The 19,680-nt window shown below is 33.1% G+C and overlaps 1 long non-coding RNA gene across 2 annotated transcripts in view; it reads left to right on the top strand.

The window, feature by feature from the left end:
- LOC123384970 overlaps positions 1-19,266 on the top strand; it is a 476,510-nt gene extending 457,244 nt beyond the window's left edge. For both annotated transcript variants that reach the window (XR_006596843.1, XR_006596840.1), the window contains exons 9-10: positions 17,391-17,462; positions 17,839-19,266. This is a non-coding gene — a long non-coding RNA (uncharacterized LOC123384970). The remainder of the gene's footprint in view (positions 1-17,390; positions 17,463-17,838) is intronic.
- Positions 19,267-19,680: the final 414 nt, after the last annotated feature.

Here is a 19,680-nt window from a genome sequence, read left to right as displayed (position 1 = left end):
TAAATTCTATAATGATTTTTGTAAATGTCCTCAAATTTTTCAACAATCATTTCATCAAAAGATGACATACATGTGATCTACCTTTGAAACTTGGTAAGTTTGTGACTCACTTGTAAACAACAGAATGTGTCAGAAGTGGTGCTATGTAATTAAGAACCAGTTTTGTGCGGGGCGCCTGGGTGGTGCAGTCGGTTGAGCGTCCGACTTCAGCCACCTCACGATCTCGCGGTCTGTGAGTTTGAGCCCCGCGTCAGATTCTGGGCTGATGGCTCAGAGCCTGGAGCCTGTTTCTGATTCTGTGTCTCCCTCTCTCTCTGCCCCTCCCCCGTTCATGCTCTGTCTCTCTCTGTCCCAAAAATAAATAAATAAACGTTGAAAAAAAATTTAAAAGAACCAGTTTTGTGGACATGCAACCTGTAGATCACATAGAACTCCACATTCATAAGAACCTCATACCTAGTTTAATGCCGTAATCATCAATGTCTTAAAATTCTTAAAAATTATTGAAAAAGTGGCTGGGAATCTTCACTTTGTATTATACTCTGTGTGTAACTGTGGAGGCTGGGCCAATAAAAGCAATGCTGCTTGTACTTCGTTCACTGGAACATTTGTGTTGGAACCAGCCCTGAGATGCCCTCTAAAAACTTCAATAACCCTGAATATACTATGAAATTCAAGCTACACAGAGGGGCCATGTTTAAGGGCTCTTATTGACCTTTCAGTCATTTTAGCTTATGGATAAACTTTGTGAGTGGATGAGTCTTCGGTGATTCCAGAAGCCAGCTTTGGAATTACCCCAGCCTTGGAGCTGTCCTGGTGGAAAACACAGATGGACAGACCATCCCTGCTCTGCCTTGCCGGAATTGAATTACAACCACTGTGAGATTTAAAAAAATAAATGACTGTTTCAAGCCACATAGTTGGGGTAATTTTTTATATAGAGGCAGTAATCAGAACATTCCATTTGAGAAATTCTGGAATGAAACATAAGAAATGAAACAAGTATTTATTTGTGGAGTATTGAGGTGGAATCTAAGAAAGGAGGAACAAAGCAAGGATCTTTTTACTGTGTAGCTTTTTGTATGTTTGAATATCTGAACCCCTTGAGTGTATTTTTCTTCAAAAATGAATAGAAATATGGAAAAAACCTGAAGCTATTATTTTAGGATGTGTGGGTTGAAGAAAAAATATTTTTGTATTCCTGCAGAGGTGGCATTCTCTGAATATATTTTGCTGCATACTTGGGATCCTTGGCTGAGAGTAAGCCTTAGAGGAGTTAATTTATAACTGGATAGTGAGAGAACTTCAGAGAAATTTGTCTTAACTCCGGAAGCATGTTTTTTACATTTCAGCAGAAAGTGATGATTGTACTTGGGAGACATCTTTAGTTTGTAAAAGCTAGTGATACCAAGGCTTATCACCCTTGAAGAGGTGTATTTGGTTTCAAAAGGCCACAGTGAGAACCTAGAAACCTTTCTGTGCCTTCTTCAAGAAGCAAAGATTTTTCTCCCCCCTTTTTCTCCTGTATACATAACAGAGATTATCCTTTTTTTCCCCACACCTCACTTATGGATTTTCCTTTCATATTTTCTACGTCTGGCTTTCATCTTATTGTTCCAGTGGTAAGGACTTGGTCACAGAGGGATCTATCAGTCCTTGTTTACTATAAGATAATAAGATGTCTCTGATCCTGAAACCCCATGTGCACTTTGAGGACAAAGTTAATAAAAATGAATATTAAAACTCAATAATATATATACATATATATATATACACACACACATACACACACACACACATATATATGTGTGTATATATACATTTGATAAAACTATATAAAAAGTTCACATTGAAAAACAAATTTTAGGGTAAAAGTTGATCCCAAGGAGAGAAGGTAATTTGATTTAAAATGGGAGCACAGAAAGACATGCAGTGCTATTAGCACAAATTTGTTCTTGAGCGTTCAGAGGCGGTGTGTTTCTTTTCATTGTTTTGTTTCACAATTTACATGTGTGTTCCATGTTGTTTATGAACAAAATAGTACTCACTAGGTTAAAGTACATAGTGAGAGACAAGAATATGATGTGGGAGGCTAGTTAGGAGGTAATTGTATTTCTCCTGGAAAGAAAAAAATGGTGATTTGGACTAGGGACATAAAGAAAGATAGAAATGGTGAGAGATGTGTTTAGTTTGGAGATTTAGTTTGGAGATATTGGTGTAATACTACACTGTCTAAAAAAATTTCCAGTTATTGTATATCTAATTTTATTAGTTACAAGATAATAACACTGTGCTATGATATTAACATTTTTAAACTCTCAGGTGAATATAAAGTTTTCAGTTCATATTCCTGAACCCTTTTTTTCTTTGAAAAAGAGAGGGTGATTAAAAAATATAAATTGTATGCGGTGCAGGGTGGCTCAGTCATTGAGTGTCTGATTTCGGCTCAGGTCATGATCTCACAGCTCGTGAGTTCGATCCTGGCGTCGGGCTCTGTGCTGACAGCTCAGAGCCTGGAGCCTGCTTCGGATTCTGTGTCTCCCTCTCTCTCTGCCCCTCCCCCACTCGCATTCTGTCTCTGTCTCTCTCAAAAATAAATAAGCATTAAAATTTTTTTTTAAATATATAAATTTTAAGGGTGAAATCTACAGCCATTTTTGTAAACCTATATTTCAGCTAAATATGATATAATTATTTATTGCATAAATTTCCAAATTATTTTTAAAAACAATGCTAAATATGATAGGTTCCTCTAGCTAAAATGCAGCTGCAAATACATGAATAAATTGTTCAAGTTATGGAAATTATTTTGGTCTGTTCCAACAAGGTTTGCTTGGATAGCAAAATACAGACCTAATGTGTATTTACTATTACTTTGCTCTATTTCTTTCTAACCCAATGGAACTTACTTTTTTTTTTCCCTTGCTCTTCTACCCATTTTCCTCACAGTGTTTCAATGATTTTTTCCTCACAGTATAAGGACAATAAGCAATTAAATATCACCTTCTACCCTGAGACAATACTATCCTATCATAGGGTAATGTAAAAACAATGTAATTAAAACCCTGATAGAAGACAAATGATTCATCAAATGATAGAGCTGCAGCTAATTAAAACTATCTGGATTTCTTAATTTTGCACCCACGTATATTAAAAATATATTTTCTTAATTCAGTTAGGCCCCAGATATTACAAAGTAAATAACAATCAAAGCAATACTTATTCACACCTATGTCTATTTGCATATATACACATAAACACACATATTAATAAAGCATGCCTGTTTTTCTTTTGTTTTTTTTGTATCATACACTTAAAATGATATATAATATATTACCTGGATTTATATGTGTCATAAATTAATGAGAATAATATGCTGACACATTAAACTCAATCCCATGCAAAAAGTCAAGGTTTGTATATTTTTTATTATTTGCAAACAAAGATTAGCATTCTATATTAGTCATTGTTTTTAGTAGAAACTGAAAATAGCTTTAAAAATTAAGCAGAAATGTGATTTATAAAAGAATACCTAAAATTTGACAGAATTAATACCTGCCTTGCTGAGTGGCTTTTAGGAATTGAAATAATCCATTTTAAGTGGCTGATTGATATAAGATAGTTAATAGTATTTATTAGTTGAACTAGAACATTATAGAAATAAATTATGACTTATAAATGAATTTCATAGAATAGTTCTAAAATACAGCATCTGAAAATAATGTCAAAAATGTTTGTTTACCAAGTGCAATCCTCCCAATTACATGGTATATAGTCCAGACAATCTATAATGTCTTTATTCTTGCCTTCTGGAAAATTGGCATTTTCTATAATTATTACAAAGAAGCCATAGCATCTCTATGTCGTGAGTAGCTCAAGTATAGAAAAATTAAACATAAACTCTAAAAAAAATCATTGATGTGTACATGTACTAATACATGTGTAATATTCATAAATCTTCTATAATAAAAATATATCAAGAAACACAGTAATTTGATAACAAATAACATGTCATTTATACATATTTAAGAAAGATAGAATGTGGGTGAGTACTGTAATAATTCAGAATTGAATATCCTTTTGAGAATTGAATCCAATTTTGTTTTCTTGGGGTTTATATTTATTACCTTATTAGGAATGCCCTGAGTGATAGCTACAAAAGGTAAAATTGAATAGACAAAATCAACCTTGAAGCAAGGGAAACTAAATGAAGATTACTAACTCTAGCATACTAGATTTCAGAGATTATAAAGAACACGGAGAATAAACTCCAAGTAACACACATCTCTAAACTGTTAGATTCTGAAATTTACAACTAGGTGATTTGGCAGGGTAATTCTTAAAAAGGGTTACTACAACAAACATACTGTAATACTCTAAAGTGAGGATTATAGAAATCTGTATTGTGACAGATTATGACTACAGACACACTGAAAGCAGATTAAAATCCTTTCATAAATATTTTAGCCTTGATACTGAAAAAGCCATCAAGATTTTGATTGAGTTAGAAGTGTCTGAAATGCTGTTAACAAAGGAGTAATAGCTTACATTACTATCCTATGGACATCTGTGCCCTAGAACTAATACACTATTGATCTGGAGAAGTCATAATACAATCAAGTCAAGTGATCTTCTAAGAAGGTGTTTTCTTTCTTCTGGAAGTTCCACAGTTATTATTAAATGCAAATGCTACAGAATTGGGATACTTATATTCAAATTTCTATGGAGGTACTCTATTCCTAGTACAGCTTATATAAATTTGCCTCAATTCCCATTTCAGGTTCTGTGGACTCCTTAAAAACTACCTAACCTACTTCAGCACTCTTCTTCTTAGCATTTCTGAAGCACTTACTCTCTGTATGTTATAGATTATCTCATATGCATAACTATTTTTTTTCAATTATATATAACACTCTTTAGACAAGTTAGTTCATTTTCTTCTTTGGTGATCTTTCTAACTCCTGGTATATTGTGAGCTCTTAGAAGATAGGATAGTGGGTGGACTACACCTATGTATTTGTGATATTTGTACATATTATATATATTTATATCTGTAATGTTATATATTCAACTCTATCTATGGTTATTTATTTACTTATTTGCTTTTTTAAAAGTTTACTTATTTATTTTGAGAGAGTGGAGAGTGAGAGAGAGAGAGAGAGAGAGAGAGAGAGAGAGAGAGAGAGAGAGATGAGTGCATGTGAGCACAAGCAGGGAAGGAGCAAAGAAAGAGAGGGAGAGAGAGAGAATTCCAAGCAGCCTCTGCACTGCAGCATAGAGCCTGATGTGGAGCTTAAACCCATGAACGATGAGGTGATTATTTATTAACTTTTACTTGCACATTCCAAATAATCATATCTCTATACAAGTGAAGAAAATACTGTAAAAACTCTATGGAGTCACTGTGAGTTGGTCTGTGCCATTTAACTGTTCTGTATACAGTATCAGTTTACATTTTCTGTTTCTTCATTTCTTCAGTTGTAAAACAGGCATGAATATAGATATATGAAGTATAGATAGATTTACATCTGTCTATATAGATTTATATATTTAGGGTAGTAGATTAATTGTGTTAGAAAAATAAAGTGATGCATATAAGGCACTTAACAGACTTATTCACAGTAAATTTTAAAACATGTTGCTATCATTAATAAAGAAAAAGATAATTTTCTTATAGGACCATATTAACTTTTTTTAAAATTCAGAAGTTAAAGCACTTTAACTTATTGAGGTTTTAATGCAATATCAAACTGTCAGATCATAATATACATGGCTACTACTAATACTGACAATAATTTGTGTTATTGTCTTCATATGGTAACATTCTTCTCTAGAAAAAATTGGTTTTAAAAAATTTTTTTTGTGTTTATACATTGCTTATTTAACAAAATTAGAGAAAATTGTAATCTCCACTCTTACTATTTATTTTTTTTACTATAGTAACATCAGAAATAATTATTCAAATTAGAACTCTTCATATACATTTGAAAGTATGAATCAACCTAGATATTATATATTGTAAAATCGCTAAAAATAAAGGCCCCAGGAATGCATATCTTTCCATTTGTTAAATGATACTAAAATATTATTGTTTTAAAAGATTATTGGATCTTTGCATTAGATGCATGTATATGTTTGCTTTGCATTTTTGTAAGTATTTTATACTTACATCCTTGATTCTGTATGTAAAATATTTAGAAACATTACCAAGGACAAAGGATTTTAAGTAATTTTGAGAATTTATGTTGCCCTGAATCAAAAAAAAAAAAAAAAGAGAGCCGCACAAAATATACTTAAGGTCAAGTTATATAATAAATAGAACAAATGGGCTTTAGTCTATACAGTCCTTTCATTCTTCTTTCAGATATAAAGACAACATACAACAAATAATGTTGTACTTCAAAATACCAATATGAATTCGTTTAAAAGAAATCTTAGTATTGGGGTGCCTGGGTGGCTCTATCAGTTAAGTGGCCAACTTCAGCTCAGGTCATGATTTTTCAATTTGTGAATTTGAGCCCTGCATTGGATTCTGTACTGACAACTGGAAGTCTGGAGCCTGCTTTGGATTCTGTGGCTCCCTCTCTCTTTGCCCCTCCTCTGCGTGTGCGCGCTCTCTCTCTCTCTCTCCTCTCTCTCTCTCTCTCTCTCTCTCTCTCTCTCTCTCTCTCCTCCCCCTCTCTCAAAAATAAGTAAACATTTAAAAAATTTAAGAAAGGAAATCTTAGGGGCGCCTGGGTGGCGCAGTCGGTTAAGCGTCCGACTTCAGCCAGGTCACGATCTCGCGGTCCGTGAGTTCGAGCCCCGCGTCAGACTCTGGGCTGATGGCTCAGAGCCTGGAGCCTGTTTCCGATTCTGTGTCTCCCTCTCTCTCTGCCCCTCCCCCGTTCATGCTCTGTCTCTCTCTGTCCCAAAAAATAAAGGTTGAAAAAAAAAAATTAAAAAAAAAAAAAAAAAAGGAAATCTTAGTACGAATGCCCAGTAAGAACTGGTATGATCAAAAACATGAATACACAGTCATAATTATAAATATGTATTTGGACCCCTTAAAATATATTGGGATATATCAAAGAAAATAGATACCATTTTTCATGAGACACATAAAGATAGCAGTGATCCTACCTAAGGGAAGGAATATTTATTACTCCTCTTTAATGTTTATCTAGTATTAAATATGAGTATTTAATAATCCAAAATCATTGTCTCTTTTCATAGTTAGCCAGTGAATTTCTCAAGTGTTGGTCCACACGACACTGTATCATTCTTTCATTTTCTGTGATATGGATTAAGGTTTCTAATAAAATCCTTTATTTGAGAAAAAAGAGGAAATGTGCTGATTTTTCTCCACCTGCTCAGCCGCCTTCTGGAGCCAGATGCATTTTTTTATGTTTCACTTCTCAGGTTGTGTCCAGGGGCCTAAATTCTAATGACTAAATCATAGATGTTTTCCTCTTGGGGAAGGTGGGTCTAGCTAGTGGCCATCGAGAGTTCAGAATGAAGAAAGAGGTTGGGGATACTTCTTGTGCCCACCGGGCAGTCCCATCTCTCCATTCAGGTTCCCCCTTTCTCTCTCCTTTGTGAATTACTCCCATCAGCATATAAGCATACTCTTTTTTTCTCCCATATAACTAAAATATAAATATCTTAATTTCACTTACTATGCTGGCTACTAATATATATCTTTAACACTTTTGTCAAGAAACTTCTTTAAAGAAGTTGTCTAATTTGCCCTCTATTGTCCCTGTTCATTCATTCTTTCTTAACTTACTCACACAGACTTTGATGTCCCTGTTCCTGAATCTAGTGACCAATCCTCAGGTCTTCTCTTCCTTGATTTGTCAACAGCAGTTGATACAGCTGATCACCCCCCTCCTTCTACATTTGCTTCACGTGGCTTCCATAGCACAACTATTTCCTTAGTGGGTTCTTTTATGACTCTTAGTTGTTGGTTGTTTTTTTCTCAGACCTCTTAATGTTGCAGGGTCCCAAGATACCAGCTTCAGGCTTTTGTCTGTTTTCTCTACTTTTACCATTCTCTTGATTTCATCCAGTGCCATGATTTTATAATCTTTATATTTATCAATGACTCTCAAATTTGTATGTGTAGTCCAGTCATGTGTCCCAAAGTTTATACTCCTAAATGCAACTTACCATTTGATATTTATCTTCAGATGTCAAAATTGAACTCCCAATCTTCTCCCAGAAATCTGATACAAAATACGTTCATAATTTTGTCAATAGTAGCTGCTTCAGCTCCACTTTTTCCTTTTCTCACCTTTCTTTCATACTCCACTGAATCCATCAGAAATCCTTTGATTTTTATCTTCAAAATGTATTAGAAATAAAGCAGACATCATCTTTATGTCTTAATAGTTTTTTCCCCTTTTTCTCTTGTGTCTCTGTATTTTATTCTCAACACAGTAGTGAGAGCTACTATGGGGATTTATCAAATGATACACTTCGGGTTTGACACTTTTATTGTATGTAGTTAGGGGACTATCCTTGTAAAATAAAACAAAGTCCTTATTAGGTGCTGGTTAATGATATTTCAGGCAAAGGCAATAACACATTTGTAAAACTGAATATTTTAATAACATTTCAGGCCTAGAAACCCTAATGCTCCAAATCCATGCCCAGAATGATCTTGAGGTATTTGGTTCCACTTTGTGCACACAACAGGAATTGTTTTTAAATTAACCATGAGAGACACTTGCCCAGTTGCTGGTAGAACATATAAAGGAATAGGGAAAAAAGGATGCTTAATTTATTTCCTTTTTGTGTAATACTGATTCATCTACTCATTTTATCAATTAATTTAATAAATACTTTTTTGAAGCAATACTATCATGTTTACACACATTGTATAATTCTACAAAATATACAAGTATGAATAGTACTTAGTAGCTTAGGTTGATAATTTTTTATTTCCATTTTAATGTTATATTTTCAAGTTTTCTTTAATTTTAATTGAATTATTCAAAAAGTGTTCAATTATTCCATTTTCGTACCTCTTGTTGAACTTATGTGGCATGTCTTAGCACTTAGGGAATGTCACTTTAATTACACACAGAAATAAGTGTGCAAGACTTTACTTGAGAGAAAACAAATAAAATTGGGAATCCTGCGACTCCGTTCCTAATCTTCAGTTTGAACCTAATTCACTTCAGGAACAACTTTTAGACAGTTTTGCACATGTTGATGATGCAGCTGTTTATACTTAAACAATTTTTTTAAAACTAAAAACAGTCAAGAGTGAAAGTTAAATGCTTCATTTTATTGTATACTATGTGTAAATGCTTTATTTCCAAGTTTGGCACTCACAGTTTTTATGGCAAGAGAATGACCTTGCTTTTCCTACATTTTTTTTTCCTAAGGAAAACTCACTAAGCCTTTCACTACAGTTCATTACATTGACATTGCCAGGACAGTCAAGTCTCCCTAAGAGCCAGAGTGGATGAAAACTTCAAAGTTTTATATTTATATCTTGATTCACTCTGCTTAGATTTATCACGTTGTGACAAATTTATTACCAGAGCTTTGCCCACTCTGAAGATTCTGATAGTGTTTCATTATGAAATATAAAATATGTCTACAGGATCATACAAACACCCTATGATTGAGTGTGGTCTTTGCTAGATATCAAAAAGGCTACATTGTATCACATTGTTGGTAGAGTTCCTATTTTATATCCTTGATTTTATTTTTATGTGGTTTTTGACCTATTCTCTGATAGCTCTTTAAGAGGAAGTCCGATCTGTGCTCTTTCCTCATATTTTCATAATGTGTCTCTGAATAAATTTTGACATGGCTGTTAGATTGTCTATTCATGGCAGTCATGTGGTGGTTGGTAAGAATGGAATCACTTCTTTGCTTTGTGTTTTCTCTAGAAATTAAAATTAGTTGAGCTTTTTTGCTCTATCTCAACGTTGTGGTTGATATATAAATTGTATTTCATTTAATTAAATTGAAGAATGCCACATACTATATCTTTTCAGCTAGAAAGTACTGTGCTCATTGCAAAGAAAAATGTGTCACTGAGCAGTACCAAAGGTAGTTTACATTAGGGAAAAATAAAACTTAAGGAAAATAGAATTACTGACAAGAACAGCAAGTTATATTTATAAATATAGAGAAAAACTACCTAGAATAATTTTAACTTGACCTTAATATCCAATAGGGAGATAAAAATCCCTTTTGTATGTGCCCTTGATTGCTATTATCCACCCCTCCAAAATAATTTTAAAAGGCTTATTAAACACATTTTAGGAGAAGAAAAAATCTGACCTCTAGGAGTACAAATTGTATAGAATGCTCAACTTGAACAAAAAGTAAATACTGTTGATTAGAATTTCTAGTTTGCTATTTGTATAGAATCTTTTGTGATACTTAATAGATATTCTGTCATGATGTATTTGAAATATTTAGGGAGGTTCAGCTGAAATGATCCAACTAGCAAACTCGTTGGCTGAGAACTGCAGCCATCTCAATACAATGTTTTGAAGAACTACACTTCTCTTTGCCATGCTTCTTTGACCCAGCCTTAAATTTCAGATAGTGTACACATAGACTGGTAAAGGAAGAAATATAACTTGATAGTCAATAAGATCAGTAGAATTAGCCATTTAATTAGTGAAGTGTCAGGAAGCTGAATAAATCATACATTATTGTTATTTCTAAAACATATCAATTATATTTTAATTATTGAAATTATGAAAGGAATTTCACAAATTTTATGAATTTAATGAAAGGTTAAATTATAAAAGAAAATATTTTAATAGGATTGGGAATTTTTTTGGTTATGGATTTTGATTCATTTCATAACTTTTAAACTATTATAGATGTTGCACACTATGTTTTTGCTTGATATGTAATTGTATTTAGTCATAAACTATACACTGCATGCCTTTTAATTTTTTTGTTGCTTTAATTTAACTCAAATCACATACTTATAAATTTTTTTCAAGTAAATTAAGAAAATATTATTCATTGTTTTTTTAGGTGTGTTTCAAATCAAATGATTGGCACTTACCACATGGGTATCTGTAGGACTCTACTGAATCTTTCTATGTCCATTTGTCTTATTGTCAAATGCCTAAAAGATTGTTATGAGATTTGAATGAGCTAACATTTATAAAGAGCCTAGAACATTGTCTGGTAAATGTTATATGGAATATAATCATAATGTAAATAATTTTCATCTATCATTATTTGTATGTTTATGAAAATAATATTTTCTTTATCAAATGGAACTTTTATATCTTTTTTGTTTTCTATTTTGATTTTATTCCATATAACTTAAATTTCTATTTAAATCTCTTTATCTCTTAGAAAAATTTTTTTGAATTCCTCCCATTTTGTTAAAGTTAAATTTATTTTTGATTTATCTTGGATTATCTTAACCAAACTTTTTCCCATAGCTTTTATCTTAACCTAACTGTTTTATCCACATACTCTCCCTGGAGGATGTCATGCAATGCTCTAACCATAAAATAAAAAAAAAAAGCCAACTATATAGTACTAACTTACAAATTTAAGTTCTAACTCCCACTTCTCTGTTGAACCACAGAACCACACATAAAACTACCTGTCACATTTTCATTTGTTTGTCCAGTTGCCATCTTGAACTTAACATGCCCAAATGGATTTCTTGTATGGCCTCAATCTCCATGAGCTATTCCTGCACGTTCATCTTTCCCAAATGTTTGCAAAGAGCAACTAAACTGCTCTCCACTTAGTTGCTCATTCTGAAAACGTAGGAGCCATTTTGATTCCACTCATTCCTTCCCACTTCACAGTTAATCCTTCAAAGAGCTCTTTTTTTTATTTTTAAAATTTTATGTATTTATGTATTTATGTATTTATTTATTTATTTATTTATTTATTTATTTATTTATTTATTCATTTATTTCAAGAGATAGAGCAGGGGAGGGACAGAGAGAGAGAGAGAGAGAGAGAGAGAGAGAGAGAGAGACTCTCCAGCAGGCTCTGCGCTGTCATCACAGAGCCTGATGCGGGGCTTCAACTTAGGAACTATGAGATCATGACCTGAGCCAAAAACAAAAATTGGACACCCAACTGACTGAATCACCCAGGTGCCCCATCCTTCAAAGAGCTTTTAGACTTTACTTCAGAATAAATGTCCAATGTGTTCATTTTTTTCCATCTTCACTATTGTCACTCTTGTGTAAGATTTTTATTTTTCATTTTGATTTTTATGGTATACTAACTCAGTTCTCTATTTACCTCTGTCCTCTTTATGATGTGCTTCTCACAAAACCTAAATGTGTTTGATAACTTCCTTCATGTGTTGGAACTCTCCATGTTTGGCTTTATGTTTTTTCTACATTTAGAAGACTATTTTAAAGTCTAAACCTACATGATCTGCCACCTTTATTTCAGATTGTATCTCTGTGATTTATTGTGACTTATAATAAGAAAAATATATTTAGTCTTTACCCCAGTTTCTGGCAGAACCCCTAAAACCCTGGGAATTTCCTAAGTGCTGAGGGCAGCAAAGGTGTCTTTTGTTCTGTTAAGGTGGCTTTTGGACTGCATCTAAGGATAGGGCTGTTTGCCATGGGACCTAGAATGAAGTGTTGGAACTTCTCATGGACTTTGAATCAATCATCAATGAACAATGATGCAATTAATCACACCTATACGATAAAGCCCCATAAAAACCCAAAAAGAGCAGGGTTCAGAGAGCTTGCAGGTTGGTGAGAACAGTTCCATGTGCCACAGTCTAGGTCTCAGACTGCACCAGGAGGAAAGAAGTTCTAAATTAATCCTGCATTGTCACTGGTTTATATTAATAGAATAAATTAATTTGGATGTAGATAATACTCTATTTGTAGAATAAATTATAAGCACTTAACAAGAAAGACTTTATAATTTTTACTGAATGCATATGGTAAGTCAAATACACCCCTTAAGCTCTTTAACATATATTAATCAATACATATTAACATATATTAACTGTCTTAGTCCCTTCAGGCTGCTATCACAAAATGCCATAGACTGGGTGGCTTATAAACATCATAAATTTATTTCTCAATTATGGAGGCTGGGAAATCCAAGATAAAGACACTTGCAGGTTCTGTGTCTGGTGAAACCATTATTCACAGATGGCTCTATCAAGCTATAACTTCATATAGCACAAGGTACAAATAAGCTCTTTGGGGTCTTTTTTATTATTAAGGGCACTAATCTTATCCATGAGAGTTCTGTCTTCACAACCTAATCATTTACTAAAGGACCTAACATCTTACTACCATCACAACATGAATTTGGACACATAATAACTAATATTCACACCTATGAGTTTACATATTTAAACTCATATTCACAAGAAATCTATGATTAGAGTTACTCATATTAATCTCTATCTTACAGATAATGGAACTGCAGCAATGAAGGGTTAGAGAATTATATCACAATTATAAAACCAGTCAAAGGAAAAATTAGTATCAAATGCTTAATAAGGATTCATGGTTATTCTAAAACAAGGGCTCATGGTCTTTAAGCTATCAGATCCATAAAGATAGAATTTGTTTTGTGCTTTCTTGTTTGTGATGCTGAGCTTTTATCCTACCATGTTAGGATAAAGATATATATATATCTTAGTATATATGTATGTATATATATATATATATATATATATATATATATATATATATATATATTGTAGTTGTCAATTATTTAATCACATTTCCCCTTTTCCATTGTCTACTACTCAGAATTCCTACTATAACCCAAGGACTATTACTGATGCAAGAGAGATTCCTAAATAAACTAAATTTGAAATACAAAAATATTACAAATGTTTTCTCAGCTGTATATTTGACAAAGTCTAAGAAAATGAGAATGTGATAATACATTTTGAAAGCAATTCCCAATGACCAACATATTTGCCAAATTGAAAATTTATTACATATAAACTAAAAAGCTAGGTAAAAGTGACCTGTTCCCCTCAATGTGATTATGGGCATTCCACATTCCTGACAGTGAATTTCAGCAGCACAATCCTACCTTGGTGTATTTTGAGTTTTGGTATTTACAAAAATTATATTAGGAAGTAGAAAAGTTGTCAGGAACAATCCATCAGAGATATCAGGAAAAGCAACTTTAGTATTTAAAATAATTATATTTAGGTACTGAGGTTATGAGCCTCAAGGAAAATTTTGGCATACATTTTTCCCTGTTTATAATTTATTTAATGTGATTTATCTTTTTCCATTTAGAGAATTCCTGCTGCTTGCTTTATAGTAGTATTTTGCATAGATTTTGCTATAGGTGACATTCATTGTTGTTACATATTTTATTCATGATTAATATGCAAATATTTTCCAAAGAAAATTACTATATATATTTGATAAAATGCAACATATTATTTTTAAAAAATTAAAATAAGATACATATTTAAAAGAAACACAGTCCTGTCTTCAGAGACTGCTTTAAGACCTATCCCTGTTTAATATATTTGTTGATTTATTCGTTCATTGAACTACACAGGCTGTAACACCCTGGTATCCTTCTAGTCTGAGTACAGCATGAAGCAAATGATTTCAAATTGTGAACAGTAGGTAGCCCAGCTTTGTGAACAGACCTGGAAATCACAGTAGATGCTTTTCTGTTCTTGGTTAAAAGTGGACACCCTCTCCAATTCACATTGTCCAGATTGTACTATACATATTATTGTTGATTGTAATGGCTAAAAAAGATGACCAAATTAATGGTAATGTAAGGGTCTGGATATTATAACAAGTTGAATTTGGTAAGCTTTTTTAAAAAATTGTATAATGTTCCTTTCCTGCTTTCAATCTGTTACAATTATGATACACCTTAATCTCAAATTCTCCCCACTGTGATAAATATACTTGGCTCCCAGCAAAGACTATATTCTAAGGCTAATCCGATATTGAATGTTTTTTGTATCCTTTTATATTTTAACATTGTCTCTCATATAACATTGGTAAGTATCTTATCTCTTATTGACTAGTTTATTACAGTAGAGGGTAAATTATTTCCATTTTACACCAGCATTATGAATATTTTAATTGCAAATAAGTTCAGTTTTCTTTCTTAACTTTCTAATGAGGATCAATACATTATTTAGTTCTTTGATGATATATTTTTATCAGAATATTCAAATATAAAATTTTAAAACAGACACTTTGTTGCAAATTTTGAGAGTAGTTTTCTGACATACTATATTAATTTCTTATCACATTTGTTAATGTAACTAGTTTTACTATAAAATACATACATATTTTCTTTCTATTTGAGGCTATGATTCAAGCTCAATGAAAAATTAAAATAATATGAATATCTTTCCAACTTTTCCTTACAAAAGTGGAGAAGCTTGTATCCAGTAAGGCCGAAGACAGATGAGTTCTAGGATGAAACAACTCTGTTTCCTTCAGAATATACAATGCACAAGCTAAATTTCAGTAGGTCCTGAAAACCTTTTAATCCATCTTTCCCCAAACCTCTTTAATTATGTTGCGTCTTTATTGCCTTCTCTCTTCTTTTCCTGAATTGTTTCCTCTTCTCTTCTCAATAATTTAAAGCCGATAAGCTGAGCACACATAGTTCACTCCATAGGTAACATGAACTTTACAGTTAGACCTATTGAGGTAAAATCTCCACTCACCATTACAGCATTGTTGGCTCTATATGTTAGTTTTTTTCTCTGAACTTCAGTTTTCCTATTTGCACATGTATAATTAAATATTTATTCTCTTTTCCATCTCTTCTTTTATGTCTTGAAAGTAACATGAATGCTTTCAAATTTGCTAAAATGACATGTCACCATCTTAGTATATTATAATATTTATTTTTGTGAACCTGGTTCCTGGACTCAATCACTTACTTTATATCCACTATGTGTCTAATAGGCTACGGTGTTTTAACAACTAAATAGGAGAGTATGTGACTAAACACAAAAATATCTGTTAGTAGAAAAGAGCTCAAAGTTGACCAGTGTAGATTTAGCAAAGAAGGTGACTGTTGATTTGTGACTTAAAGCAAAGGTTTAATTTGTGTTTTTTTGTAAGCTTGGGTAGTAGAATAAAAAAATAGTATAGATTTATCATTCTGGGGCCATTCATGATATAGAAAGTATATAGTGGATTAGACAGAAAAAAATTATTGGTAAAAATCATTACTATGATAGAAGAGTGGCCATAAGGTATAATGAAAGCCTTTATGGTACCCTATGGCTGAGGGAAAGTACTCAAAGGAGAACAAACTTGAAGGGGTTTCCTCCCAAGGCTGGGGTTCAGACCTCAATGAAAAAAGCATAGTTCAATCTACTGGATAGTGGCAAAATTTACTGATTTGTCCAAGCAAGAGCTGGTCCACAGTAAGTGAATAAGCAAGAAGCAACCCCTCCATGTGCAGTCAGGAAGCAAGCAGGAACTCTTGACTTGTCCTGTGCAAGATGTTGGGTGCAGGAAGTTGAAGAGGCAGTTGGCTACGTAACAACCTATGGGGAACAGGCAGAACATATTTGGGCTTGCAAAGGTAGTAAGTGTGGTTCAATATGGGGGCTCTCCTGGCTATGCATATGTTTACAGAAGGGAATCAGGAAGGCTAGGCAGTCAGGAAGATTTTGAGGCACTGATTTTTGTGTTGAGAGGGTCACAGAGAAATTTGTCACCAAGCCAAGGTTGCAAGGTCATCCAGGGATCATGTTTTGCATAACTGGGGCAGGCATGATGGTCTGTTCTCACATTCAGATAGCTCACAGCACCAAGAAACTGCATGAAAACCCCTTCTTCCTGAAATGTCTCTACAACATTGAGAAGCTTAGCACAGTGCTTATTTTAATGGAGAAATGCTTAAAAGAAATCTGTTATCAAAGCATACACTGTAGAATAAATCTGGAGGTGAGATAATAAATTAGTAATTGACACAGAAGTAGAGATTGCTGAGATATACTCCCTGATGTTACATACTTCCTTTGTGTCTTTAAACTTTTTTTCTACCTCGTAAACATGCATAGACATGAATTTTGTAGATTGTCTTTCAATGATGTATTGCATTCAAAACGATTTCAAGAATATTTTAGTAGCTTTTATATGCTTTGAAAATATCCACTACCGAGTAAAAAATAGAGAGGAAAGGGCAAGAGAAATGTTTTTGATGACACACCTGTAAGCAGTTTTGCATTCATTTTATTTAGTTTCTGAAATAGAACACTGAAATTAGTGTTCAAATTGTTACTAACAATTATAATGCCCATTATATAATAAGGAAGGGGACTAGAATTAGTTCCTAAGGTTTTCCAAAGCCAACACCTACTGTATACCACAGTCCTTTATGATATACCAAGATAAAATTAACATGTGATACTCAATATATTCATTTTCAATTATCTTTGATTTCAGAAAAGACTGAAAAGAACATGCCTGTACCTATTTTCCAAGATTTCTTTTGTCCTACAGTTCACTGGCTCCAAGGTAATTGATTAGTAGAAAGAAAAATGGCATTTGTGAAATTTTTCTGTCAGAACAAACATATTATAGGATACATATGCATTCTAAACATGTGAGGTGACTTACTTACATTATAATCAGCCGTTCTTTTTTTCCTTAACAAGGTGAGTTGACATTGCCATGTATTGATGCCATCATTAAAATGCCAGTGAAGTTGTGTTCTTTATTGCTAATTAGGAAGTCTTTTAATAAAACTGAAGTCCATGGCCACTAATTACTATCCTAATAGAATATGTCTATATACATACTGATTGCTTGAAATACACCTTGCTTTTAGTGAGATGAGAAATGGCCCTGACAGGGATGTGGCATTGGCTCATTATTTTTTTTCTTCGAACAGCAAGGAAGAAGAGCATGAAACAGAAGGAGAAGGGAAGGAAGAAAGGGAAGAAAGAGAGATAGTGGTGGTGCTCAATATTGTAAATCCCTTAGAGCAACAGAATAATTGACTTTGAGCTGTGGTAAATATAAAATGTAAATTTCCATTAAGTCATCTTGCAAACCTAGGAGGGCATGCATTTGGTAGTATGCATGTTTGTATTTTGTATGTTCCTGAAGTAATATGCATCTTTTTGACTGTGTATATTTTGGCTAACATAAATCTTCCCTTTACCACATAAGGAAAGAATGAAAATAAAGCAAGAAAATAAAAAGAAACAAAGGGAGGTAATTGGATAAAAGGGTAGAAGAACATTGACTCTGTATGTATACTTTGCTCGATTCTAGTCCCAAGCCCATCAACAGCTTTCACATTATTTATATCATTACACTCTCTCTGTGCTACAGTTCCAACAATAGGAAGTGAAATATGAAATACTTGGTGATTTCTAGTTGTAAAATTATTTTCTTTGGCAGTCATTTGTGATGACTGCATTTGGAAAGCTCAGTTTAATGTATCACCAAAGAGTGGTGAAAAATTATGTGCTAGTCATCTTACGTGGCCATCACAGTTACTTTTATTATTAACCCTATTAAATGTATGACAGTTCCAATTTTATTGATTAGAAAACAATGTTTGAGAAAAGCTAAATATGTTTTTCTTGGCAGTTGGCTCAAAGATAAGGGAAATGCACTGCTCTTTGAGAAGTCCCAGTAATTTGTACATTTCCCTAAGACATTGAAGAAAAATTCATATTATAGAAAGCAAAAAGTAGTCTACTAAAGATAAAATTTAGTAATAGTCAGATTTTGTCTACCAGGGTTTTCAGACCTTCATTTGGCTTACAAGTTCAGAATTTTCCAAGATACATACAAGATGATATTCTTACCATGAGTCCATTTTGGGATTTGAGTCTAGGTCTTACTCGAAATATCATGCTCGTTCTATGATAAGAACTGTTTTTGGGGCGACTGAGTGGCTCAGTCCGTTGAGCATCCAACTTTGCTCAGGTCATGATCTCTCAGTTTATGGGTTCACAGCCTGTGTTGGGCTCTGTGCTGACAGCTCAGAGCCTGGAACCTGATTCAGATTCTGTGTTTCCCTCTCTCTCTGCCCCTCCCCTGCTCCAGCTCTGTCTCTGTCTTTAATCCTTAAAAAAAAGTTACAAACATTAAAAAAGATACTTATAAGAACTGTTTTCAATCTATGTCAAACATTCCACTAATAACTGATTCTATTCCATTTTTAATAGTTTAACCATTTGTATAACTGAAATAAATACATAACACTGGCTTATCAAATGTTAACACCAGCAATGAGTCAAATTATTTTTGTGCCAAACTTAGTATAAATTTTCCTGCCATCTTGGTATACACACACACACACACACACACACACACACACACACACACACACACAGAGCTTTAGACGCTAAGTCCAAAGAGCTCCTGTGGGAATGAAAAGTATTCTGAGAAGGAAGAAGGCAATTATTATAAAAGTATTCCTCCATGCTAAGGTTTTATTCAGCAGTGATTTAGTGCCATTTATTATACTAAAACTATTATATAATGAAATCAGAAAAATGGAGATTAAAATAGTTTTGGGAAGTCATGTGGCTATTAGTGGAAACACCAAAGTAATGAGCAAAACTTTGGGTATTAAAATTAAACCTGAAAGAAATATTTATATATCTCACAGATAATACCCAGGCAATCCTTATAAAATGTAGAATCACTTCCAACATCAATTAAAAGATGTTCTCTTTTTATTTTCCCTAACTTTATGTTTATTCATCAAATAAGT

The sequence above is a fragment of the Felis catus genome, chromosome B1 (assembly GCF_018350175.1).
Source record: "Felis catus isolate Fca126 chromosome B1, F.catus_Fca126_mat1.0, whole genome shotgun sequence".
In the NCBI taxonomy this organism is placed as follows: domain Eukaryota; kingdom Metazoa; phylum Chordata; class Mammalia; order Carnivora; family Felidae; genus Felis; species Felis catus.
This window is presented reverse-complemented; position numbering and strand designations above follow the sequence as displayed.